Source organism: Camelus bactrianus, chromosome 3, assembly GCF_048773025.1.
Source record: "Camelus bactrianus isolate YW-2024 breed Bactrian camel chromosome 3, ASM4877302v1, whole genome shotgun sequence".
Classification (NCBI taxonomy): domain Eukaryota; kingdom Metazoa; phylum Chordata; class Mammalia; order Artiodactyla; family Camelidae; genus Camelus; species Camelus bactrianus.
The window spans coordinates 163,234,416-163,246,651 of NC_133541.1; the positions used below are offsets into that span (position 1 = coordinate 163,234,416).

The 12,236-nt window shown below is 43.0% G+C and overlaps 1 long non-coding RNA gene across 1 annotated transcript; it reads left to right on the plus strand.

Annotated features, from left to right (window-relative positions):
• The first annotated feature begins 609 nt into the window (after window positions 1-609).
• On the plus strand, window positions 610-10,746 carry LOC141575491 (uncharacterized). Its single transcript, XR_012503093.1, has 3 exons — window positions 610-1,020; window positions 3,639-3,762; window positions 10,436-10,746. It is a non-coding gene; the product is annotated as an uncharacterized LOC141575491 (long non-coding RNA).
• The last annotated feature ends 1,490 nt before the right edge of the window (window positions 10,747-12,236 follow it).

The window sequence follows — 12,236 nt, forward strand, 5'->3', positions numbered from 1 at the left end:
AATGAGTAAAATCAGTGAATTAACAGCATTCTTTGTAGGACTCAGAGAATAAGCTGAGTGCCTTATGGCCTTCCCAGCCTCACGTACTATTTTGATGTTGGGGTCATTTCTGGGAATGTTATTCTGTACTTGACAAAAGTCTAGTACAATTCCAGGGTTAAGTAACTTGCCCTAGGGAAATTTTATGATAAAATATTAAGAAAAATTGTTAAATGCCCAACATGACATAGCACTGTCCTTTGGTGTTTAGATAATGTATGGCTGTAATTTTCTTACTTTATATGCTTTCTACATTTTCCACCGTGTGTACACACTACTATATAGTAAGAAAATGCAAATATTTAAAAGAGAAAATCTCTCTTCTCCAGATATGATTTGGTTAGAGGATGAGTCAGATAGATATATTAAGAGAATCTTAAATACATGTGTCCATAATTCACTCTTTAAATCCAGGAACAGGAAACTCAGGAATGAAATAGATTAAGAGAATCAAAGATACTTGTATTCAAGATTAGCAAGTAGGAGTGTCCTCAAAAGAAAAGGTGATTATCGATAATTCAGGGATTAAATGTGATAATGAACGTACAAAGACAACATGAAGTAGAAAATGCCACGTGGGAAGCACTGAGTAAAGGGCAATTTACCATGATTATGCCAATATGTGTGGTCAATTCCCAAGCAAATTATTGTGTAACCACTGCTAGAGGGAGAAAGCTTCCAGCCTTGGCTGAAGAGTGGGGAGGATCCAGTGTCTGTATTTTTTAAAATGTCTACAGGTGTTTCTCATGTGCAAATTGGTATCCCTGCATGAGAACCATAAACCAACAGAAAACCCAAAAGACCGAGGACAATGATGGGTTGCCGACAGCCCAAGCTTTTCTGCCACAGAAGAGTGGTTCCAGTCAGGAAGACTGAGCAAGAGGCTCAGAGTCTTAGCTAAGGACAAGCAAGTCGGGACTTCTAATACGACCTAATGTCATCGACGGGGGAGGGCAGTTCAGCACAAGAAGGGAGCACCAGGTGAGTTAACATGGAAGTTACATCCCGGATCCAAACCGTGATGGATTTGGGTCCCGGAGGGTTAAAGCCCTGCTTCCGTTGGGCATGGACCGCATTCCACAAGAGGCTGAGACAGGAATTATGAGGCAGAGAAAAATTCCCCCAGGGGACTCCCGAGTCTGGGTGCCTGGAAGGGTGATGGACGAGCGCGGTCCCAGCTCCACCCGCACCGCAGGGCTCCGAGTGGCTGTGGAGCTGTGCGCTCCCGGCCGGACCTCAGACCTGACTGCAGTGCTCCGGGCTGCGGCCTGGGGAGCGGCGTCAGGAGCATGCTGTCCCCGTCATTCTCGTAGGTGCTGCAGTGACCCCCACCCCGGTGGCCACGGCGTTCCCAAGCCAAGGGTCTAAGTGACTTCAACCTTATTTACAGGTGACCACAGCTGGTTAGCCTGTGCTGCTCAAAAAGAAGATCCCATATGGGGTTTTGATGTGTTAGGGGGTTTGCTAATACCTGGCCTGCTTTGAATCGTTTCATCTTGACAGCAGCCTGGGCAGTCGAAGTTTCACCTCCCAATTTTATTTCAACATTTTTTGTTGAAAGTATAGTTGGTGTAAAATATTGTGTTTATTCTTGGTATACAGCATAGTGATTCACATATACATACATATATATATATATATATATATTCCTTGTCATATACTTTTCCACTATAGGCTATTAAAAGTTATTGAATGTAGTTCCCTGTGCTATACAGTAGGATCTTGTTTGAAACAAAAATTACTAAACCAAGTAACAAAGGAAGCAGACTAAACCTATCCATGTATACGGCACAGTTGAGTTTATCTCAGGATTTAAATGTGGTTTTGAACTCCAGGATCTCTTTATCAACTTATCATATGTAAAGTGCCTTTGGAACACTTCTCAGAAAAATGTTTAAAAATCATAAGATTTAGAGAATAAAGAAGGAAGATAATTATACTGAAAAGCAGGTATCAAAATATAGAAATGGGCATTTGTGATACAGTAATATCTGAATTATTGGAAGGACGTGTTGAATAAGCGGATCCAGTGGTGGGTCTACTGACCGCAACATTCTGCCACAGCAGTGAGTGTAAATCAACTTCTGAGATCTGCAACAATTGCATTTTGAATGTAAATAAAGTTAAATAACAAATAAGCCATGAAGTGTGGATTCAGATTCAGGGGTATCTCGATTCCATATCCCCACCCCTTCCCAGAGCTCTCTGCTCTTCCCCTAATGTCATTGAAAGAATTGGGGAAAGTTTGTGAAGCGAAGGGCATGTTCCATTGCAAAGAAATCTCGTAGCAACCCTGGGAGCATGGCCAGGGAAAGGTTAACGCTGAGATCAGAGGCAGTGGGAAACCTAGCAGGGGAAGCTCTTTACAAGTCACATCATATACTCTGTGTGTGTCCACGTGTGTGTGCATACAGACGTGTGGGCATGTATGATGTATACACCTGCCTTTCGTGTGAAGACGCCTCACTGTCCAAATTTGAAATCCATCCAAACGTGCAGTGCAGTCAGCCGAAGCTCCGCCAGATGCTAAGTTGTCTGTTGTTGCTCTGTCTCTTCTGCTGAACTCCACGAGTAAACCACGCGCCAGCTGTTGCTTTCAGGAACAACAGCTCTGTAGTCTACAGGTCCATGCCTTGTTTCACTGACAACTCCGAATTCCTTTCAGGACAAATTGCCATTTGAAAAAGGGGGAAGCATTCAGTTGTCCCACAAGCCTCTGAGTGAGGAAAAAATTTAACCTTAGAGACAGCTCTGTGGGACAACATCCAGAAGGGTGCAGAGCACTGGGCTGCAAGTCGAGGCTGTTTCTTTCAAGCTCTGCACTGAATTTGAGGTGGCATGTCAGTTCTTTGGCCCTTGATTTGTTCAGCTGAAATTAGGGTCTTGGACCTGTTCGATCCAACGGTCGAGTATCACTTTTCTGCTCAGTGATCCTCCATGGTTCCACAATTCCTTCAGAGGGAAAAATGAACATCCTCACGGCAGCCTCTAAGGCTCCACCCCCCAAAACCACCACTTATTTCCTATTCACTCTGGCCCACACCAGCCTCCATGCTGTCTGTCCAGCGTGAGGGACCTCAAGGCCTGTGATCACTGTTCCCTCTGCCCACCCCTTTGCCTCCGTCTTTGCCTTATTCAAAGGTCACTTGCCCCATCCACACTCCTCCCTACCACACATTCCTCGCCCTCCTTTATTTTCCTCTGCAGCACTTATCACCAGCTCACCGACCCTGTATTTCTTTCTTTTACTTATTTTCTCTGACAATTTACAAACTGGAAATGCCATGGTGGATAATAGCAGAGAAATGGGGGAAAAAACAAATGAGGGTAGGTATCTTCTAAAAGCTAAAGTGCCCACCTGAAAAGGAGGTAGGAGATAAAGTAGTAGTAGTCGTTACAATTTTGGTAAACACAAGGTACGTAGTCAGGACTAGTTTTCACAATACTTGAGTGTAGGTAGGCAGCAATAAAAAGAAATTTATCCTGAAAACAAGAAATTAAATTCTTGGGAAGATGATGTGTTCAGCTTGAAATGTCAGTAATACTTTTATGACCTTGGTCTGATAATATCTTGCTTTATAATTTGATCTGTTTGACAGATGGGTCATGAATCTAATGATGCCACAGTTTCGGGAGCAGAACAGACCACCCCACGATGGGAATGGGACAACCATCTGTATCCAACGGGCAAACTGGGGTTATTTTATGAATACCCTGAAATGAGTAAGTCATCAGTGGGGATTTCTGTGCTGTCGGTTATACTAGAATATGCTTTGAGTCTCAGAAGCATCGGTTACCGAGCCAAACAAAGACCTAGCATACCGAAACGGATCCCGCTTTTCTCAATTAGATGCAATTATGCAGTCAGGCTTTCAAATAGGTTGCCTGTGTATATCTTTGTCAATATTTATGTTGTACAAAGCTGAAGGTTTACTGCCAAGGAATGAAATGGAATACTCATTCAGGTAATTCTCCATCATTGATTCTCAGATCCTTCTGGTCATGTCGTCTAAGGATGAACTCAGAACCTTTACTAGATATGACTCAGCACGGGCTGCAGCCCGTGTGGCACAGCTGTTGGCTGATATCCTTCTAAACAGAGTCATGTGAGCCCGCCAGCCTGTGCAGAAAGCCCGCAAGAGCATCCTGCCTCATGGCAGCAAGGGTCACAGGGTCACCCCTTCCACACCTCACACCTGCCTTTGACATTTTTCCTATTTCTTCTGGCCGATGGTTTCAGCCTGGTTCCTTGAGTCACCTCATGGCACATCACTGGCCTGAATTCAGGATGAATTTGCTGATCTGGAGTATTGGTAGAACACAGATCCCCTCCTTCTCCAATGTCTTTGTCCATTTCTGTAAATTTGCTTGGCCTTTGTTTCTCTTTGTTTGAACTTGTTTTTGAGCTCTCGGTTGCCTTTAAATTGTTGCATCTCAAAATAGATTTCCATAGGAAACTTCATCTTTTCTATTATGCATGGCGCACTTTTATCTACTAGAAGGCTGATGATGTGCACGTTTTGTATCTGAGACCTTTGAGCTCACCACTGCCTTGAATTACTTTTTTTTTTTAAGCTTAGGAGACAGGAAAGTATTTTTGTCAATAGGCTTTGCATTTATGCATGCCGGTTCATGTCTGCAAGACACCCCATTGGGCTTCCTGTTTATAAGTCTACAGAAAGAGGGAGTTTTCTTTTTCCTAAATTACATGCTATATATATAATAATTGCTTTTAAAATATATAATATACATAGAAACGCATCTGATTCCCTCGGTGAATGAAAGGTCATTTTGTGTCATCTTCAGTCAGCTATGCTTTGTGGCCTGGTGTCTGATTTGAGTTTCATCTTTGCTTTTGTTGTGCTTAGTGACCAGGTTCGATTAAGGGTGCAGCTCCTGTCCCTGGTGTAGAAATTATGTTCGTTTTTTCTGCTTATTTTCAAAAGGACTTTAATCCAATGACCTGTTATTCCAAAATGAGTCATAATTGTAAATATTTCTTATTGGGGCTATTATCAGCATTAATAATAACAACAACATTCTGAGGGCAGCATATCATTTGGTATTTTAACACACACGAAAAAAGCCTTGGAAAATAGTTATTGTTCTAGTTAAGTCAAATAAAGGTCATTGAAAGGAAAAGTTGTACGCTTTTGGGAGAAATTGATAGGACTTTTAGAACTTTATAGTCTCATTAAAATACTAATTAAATAATTCAGCCTAACTCTACCCTACATAACAGGATGGAGTAACAGCTATTGTAGAGAGATTGTTCAGATTTACTCGTTTTCCTATTCTCTAAATAATCCCTAACGAATTAGAAAATTCAATCCATTTCTGAGAGTAGGCAGTCTGTTATTCTGTATTCAACGCTGGAGTGAAACTTATTTTGTGTTCTTTTCGTTCATGGGAGATAGGATTTCCAAGTGCTTTTTGAATTATTTTTGTTCCTCTCAAATAAAGTGCCTTTGGTGGTGATCTCCTGACCTCAGTTTCCTCCTCCCAGTTTTCCCCATGATCATTAATGACACCACACCTGCCTTTATAGTTAGGCCTCTTAGCCGCTGAAGGGGAACAGCTTCTGACAGATGACCCTGGAGCCCTCCACCCTTGCTTCTTTAGGCCTCGCACCCTGCCACCATCCCTAGTCTCCTTCGCCAGAAGTATCTTTCTCTGCTTTTCTGCCTGGAAGGGCTCTTGCCAAGCCTTGGCAGCAATCCCTCAACTTTTTAGAGATTTTCTGCTCTCCTCTATAAGCATGAATTGCAGTTGATTCTTGTCTTGATGGTGCGTGATCATGTCTGTGTCCATTGCGCTCCCCGGCTGGACTGATCCTGTCGGAGGCAATAGTCAGGCTTTTCATCTTCCCGTGCATGTCTGAAGCACCACAGCCTGGACCCTGGTTCTCATACGTGTTTAAGTGACTTGAGCTTGGAGTTTCAATGCACTCACATACAACTGTTAGATGAGTTGGCGGTAACATTGCCCCCAAGGCCCCCACAAGGTTCTATAGGGCATATGTTTTTTTCTGAGTGAAATTTCTCTTTTATTTGTTCTAGTGATTTCCCCACTGTCCTTTGAGATTATTGGAGTAACCCTGAGTTATTAACCACAATAGCTCACCCCCAGAAGCAAAAGATCCTGCTGTTTGAGAACTCAGACACGGGACATAAGAGAAATAATCTATCAGTCTTAAAATCTGGAAGCCATAAGATACCGTTTTGTACTTAGAGCACCCACAGCACAAACACCAGTCTCTCAAGAACTTGGCGCTGCCTTCCCAGAGGGCGGGTGCCGTAAGTGAAATGCAGTGAGTGATGAAGTGAGAGCTCTTCGTGTCTGGTACTGCCTTTTCCACCCTTGTTGTGGTAACTTGAACTTCCCTTCATATATTATGTTCTCCATTTAATTTACTGCAGTTAATATCAGTTGTTCTTCAACATCTCCTTTCACCCGACCCCTCCATTCCCTCTCTCTCCATTGTTATCCCACCCACGCCTCTCCTGCGCTCTCCAGGACCAGGCCTTTCTCCCCCACGCCCTCACCTCTGTTCTGTCTGCCCACCACCTGCACTGACATTTCCTTAACTCCGCAGAATGAACTTTCCAAAATGGCAGCTGAGTAACTGGGGGGGATTGTAGACCTCTCATCTCTTTACTGATTCATTCGTTTATCTATCCAACAAACACTGAGCACCTGCTATGCCAAACACTGTATCAACTGCTGGGGAGACCAAGACAGGTAAGACTTGTTGTCTGCACTCCACAGGCCAGGCAAGACTTGGAGAGTAGTTGATGGATTGGTAAGCAGGTGAACACACATTGGACTTCATAGAGCTGGGAATATTTGAACTGAATTTTGAAAGGTGAAAGGAAGTTAGCTCTCTAATGTGTGGTAGAGGGAGTGGACACTTCATGCAGAGAGGTAGAGACATATAAGAGTACACGGCATGAAGCGGCTTGGCCAGACTGAAGAACAACAAGTAGGGTTAGAACAAATTATCCACAGGTGGGAATATCAGGTGCACAAGGCCACTGTCACGATGGGTCTTGTGTGATTAGACTTGAATGTATCCTTAAAGAAACAGGGCTATTTTGGAATATATGTAAGCAAGAGAATTGTATAATGATTATGTTAAAGTAGATCTGGTTATACTGGCAGCAGAATGGATAATAACATTTTTGGGGGGAGGCCCATATTTTGGGGGGAAAGGATATTTCGGGGGCCACCCCAGGTAATCCAGACAAGTGGCACACACCTGCAGAGAGGCCCTGGGCAGAGGGAGAGAGTCGTGGGTGGCAGAAGTGGTGACTGCTGCAGAGGGGACTACAGGGCCGGGGCAGCAGGCTGCAGAGCTGCTGAGGTGACTTTCCAGTGACCCATCTGGAGAGTGGATCTGCAGTGGGAGTGTAAGGGGAGGAGATGCTTTCGAGGAGATGGTTCTGTGTGTGGCATTTTGATTGCAAAATGTCTATGGGTCATCTGAGGTGTGATGCCCGTTGTTAAGCTGGATTCAACAGTCAGGAGCTCAGAGGAGCTGTGGGTGAGGCCGTGGGGGCGATTCATTCCTGCCAAGTGGAGGATTGAGGACGAGGCCCTGGGGAAAAGGGCCATGTACATGGCACATGGGAGAAGAGAAATCCACCAAGAGAAAGAAGAATAGCAGAGCAGTTGGGAGAAACTAGTTGAGGCAACACAGAGAAGGCTGTAACCTGGCTTAAGAGGGATTTGAACACTGACTAAAAGGAGCATAGTGAGAAGGGGGGGGTGTGTGGGGCAATAAAGCAAGAGGTAAAGCGCACCTTTAATTGCCAAGCCTGGGGAAAAGGAGGAGGAGGACTATACTTAGGTAGACTTTAAAAAACAGATCTGTGTGTATCTGTGTGTGTGCATATGTGCACACACAATTTTCTGTCTGGGCTTTTTAAATGTATTTAAGTAAAACAAAAATTAAGGGGGAAAACATCCCACTGAGAGGAAAATATTTGTCCACGGCAAAAGCTAACTGGTAATCAAATAAACACGAGCTGAAAATGCTGACTAGTTTGAAACACGCAGCCACCGGCAGTGCAACTCCTGTCTCAGTGCTGCGATGAGGGCCGTGGGGGATGCAGGGCTCTGAGCCCTGAGGAGTCTTCAGCGCAGGTACTTCTCCAAGAAACTGGACTTTAAATGGAAGAAGAAAGTGTAGAACATATCAGAGAGCAATACAGGGCCGTGAGAGAGGGTTGGGCGAGGGTTCGTTTTATTTTACAGTGGGCGTTTCTGGCCTTGCTGAGTTGCTAGGCCTTTGCTCTTTTTGGTCTTTGTTCCAAAAGCTTTTTATAAAGTTCTTCTCGCATGAAAATCTGAACAGATTAAATCATGTTGGGTTATTTCTGGTGTTTTATTTTTTAATTAAAAAATTATCTGGAATTTATTTTAATGTCATAAATGAGGACACACTACCAGGTCTTCCAATGATTTCGCTAATTACTGCAGAACTTGAATCCACTGATTTGAAGTGTCAGTTTTATAATATTACTAAAATCTCATAAATATCCACGTCTATTCTTGAAATGTAATGTATTTCATTCATACTCTCAGTGCACTATTTCTATACTCTTTCCATGAGCATAGATTAATATCTCCTAGAGTTGGTCCTGTTTTATCCTTTTCCAGAATATCCCTAATACTACAAATTCAAACATCCCTCCTCATTACTTTATTTGTATATATAGGTATATTTCTGGAATACATTTAGGATCACCTTTCAGATTTTTTTCTTAAATACATTTGGGATTATTAACTAAATTTGCATTCAGATACTAAATTTATTTTGGAGAAAAAATGTTCTATGTCCCCCAAATTTGAGTCTGCCCACTGAAGAGGGTGGTGCATTCTACTGTTCATTCAATCATCTTTTTTTTTCTTTTTTTAATTCATTTATCAGAATCTTCTTAATATTTTTCATTAATTTATTTCTGAATAGTCTGTGCCTTCTTTGTCATTATAAAATGATATCTTTTCTGGGTTTTGATCTGGGTTGATTGCTAATAAACTCGTAATTTCTGGCTTCTCTTGAATAAGAAGGAGATCTGACACTGTGAGGCCCTATTTCCAATATGGTGATGGTGAGCATTGCGTTTCCTTAGGATGCCCACTTGCCAATTTGCCAGTGGCTGCACCCACTCCAAGCATTTCTGCTACTTACCTGCCCCCTTAGGCAGATGAGCTCATGTAGGGTTAGGTGGGTTATGGACACAGATACTGACATCAATGCTGCCACGCTGCTGACCCTGTGGCGTCACTAACTCTGGTTCTTGCTCTCTGACCTCCCTGAATATGACAGCTCCTTTTGGGCTGTGGAACTACTGCATCTTTCCAGCACTGTCGGCTTTTCTGCAACACACCCCTGCCTCTCAGGTCAGAAGCAAATGTCAGCTCCTCCTACCCATCCACCCCATTCACGGTCTTGCCGTTCCTGGCCAGAGTGGTCCCTACCCCTTGACTGAGCAGTAACACTAAAGGGACTATAAATTTGCCTCTCATCCACTGTCTTATTTACATACCTGTGCTAGTTTACTTTAAAGGTCTGCCAGTTAGGAGGGGAGGGTCTAAAAGTCTTTTAGATCTCTGACCTTATCATTTCTAACCGCTCCCCCACCCTATGGAACATCTTACCACAGATCTCTGCTGCCCCATCTGTAGCATTGCCCTGTAAATTACACACAGAGAGAAAAGAACTTCTAAGCCACCACCATAACTTTGACTTCCTGTGACCACACAGACCATAGAAATATCAAGATAAAAATTCTTGAAGAAGAATATTTTGCTTAGGAAGACACTTTAATTGCATACCTTTCTGTGACTTGTAATAACTTCATAGACCCTCTGAATGTGCTGCACTCACCTTCCCAGACTCAAGGGAGCTTGCTCACTTGCCTATATTCAGTGTATTTCCTCCAACATTCTCTATGCATAGCTTTCCCATAGGTACATTTCTTATTTCTATTTAAATTGTTAGATACATCCACAATATTCTTTTTTTAATCCTCAAATACAAATCATCTTCCAAGATTGTATTATTTCAACACTGAGAGTGAATAATATGCTTCAAGATTCCCAAGTTTATTATGAGCAAATAATTATAGTTGGTTAAAGATTTTTAAGTATGTTATTCCTACTAAGGGTATATATGTGAAAGAAACAGGTTGTAATGAGTCTTCTTCCCAGAGATTTTATATTTGCCTTTTGTTTGGATTCTTTCACTGTTGAACATTATTATTACCATGAACGTCTTTTCTCTTTGGGATTTAGTTCACCATTTTCCCCTCTCTCTATACAGGAGTAAAAGAATTTATGTTGTGCTTCCATCCATCCACCACTCCATGTTGTGTGTCCATTCCTTCAACAGGTATTCAGTTTGGGTTCACCACCGTATATGTGGCCTCTTTCCAGTGGCCCCTCTGTTGGCTCTGGAGAACAATATATTGGAAATCAGAGTGGGTTCGTGGAACCTTGACTACCCAGTATAGACGCATTGTGCCAGAAAAAGCCCAGAACATCGCAGCATGGCAGCCCACCATGCAAGGAACAGCAATTCTGACTGTGGTGGACCAATGTGAATAAAAAGGCTTCATTGGGTGAAGACTTAGAAAAGTCCAAAAATGCATTGGTGTTGTTTCCTAAGGAATCTAGTGTTGGGTACTGTTTAATATGAGAGGGAGACGCTAACACTACCATCGTTATAAACAACATAGTTGTTGTAACTGTAATTGTTATTATTTTTAATATATTTTCTTTATAATTATTATTTGTGACTTACAAGACCCTTACAGAGGCAGTTGTTAAAGAGAGTGGCCGTTATACTGTTGCTGAAGTGTTAATTCAGTAGAACCGTGGTAATAGCATTAATAAGTACTCACTCTTTTGATCCTCACATTGACTATAAAGGTCACCCAGCAGTGCTTGTATATTGGAGATAGAAATCTATCCGTTTAAGTGTTTGTAGAACTTAAAATAAGAGCAGACATTCCACCGCATTTGACCATATATTCCAGACTATCAGTTTAAAATAGGAACTACCTGATGAGGCCATAGAAACCCTTTGTGCATCTCCAAACATTCACTACCTTCCTGGTCCCCTGGGGCAGCGGTTCTTCCAGAAGGTGGCCCCATCTCTCCTCCCCACCCCACTCTTGGCCTTTGCTACCAACTGTTGGTCATTAGCTAAGCATCCTCATGTCCTGCATGTGTCTGAGCTGTGAGGGAACAGAACTCAGCTGTTTACAAACTCTATTGACTATGACCAGTCGGAACAGCCTCTCTCCTTCCCTGCCCACAACCCCACAGGGCAACAGGGGGCTAACAACCACAGCGATTCCCATGCCAGCCCACCAGGGAACCTCCTTCCCTAGAAATATTCTTACAACCAGAGATGTTTCCTCCCTTACTTCACTGCCAGTTTCACTCCCAGGTTACAGTCCCCAACAAAAGGCTATCCCAGTTTGAATTCCTTAATCAAGTCGCATTGACCCTGAGTACCTGGCATTTTCCTATGAGCACTCATAGAAATAGAACAAGGCCAGGCAGTGGCTGTGGGCCAGGTTCCTGGGTGAGGGGACTTGCTGGGAGCTTCAGGTTCTGTAGCCTGGCCCGAGTTAGCTCCCAGCACGGCGTCTTCCCATCTGCATTATTTCGGGCCAGGCTTCAACAGTTCAGAGTTTCATTTTATCATCTGCAAACAGAATAATCCCCTGCTGCATATTTTAAGACTGTTATGTACCACAAAGGGTGCTTAGGGAATTCAGTGAGTCAATGCATGGAAGTCACATAACCTGGGCCTCAGAGAATGTTAGTTATCTTCATTATGCCCCATCGATAAAATTGGCTCACAGACTTGGCCAGGTATCAAAGCTACAGGCACATGAATTTGACAGTGTGTTACTGTCTGGATCATAGTCACAATTTTACACAGTAAAACAAGCTACCTGGGACCACCCAGCTGTCAGCCCACCCGACTCCCCACCCCAGGATCCCTCAATTTATCTGATTTGCTTGCTACCCCTACTTTTTGGGGAAAGTTTGCAAATCACACACAGTCTATGACTGCTAGGTTATGTCCATTCCCATTCACTCAAATTGCCCCATTTTCAGTATCCACTGTGCTGCAAAACATAGACTAATATTCATAAATATGACAGCAAGGCCTTTCC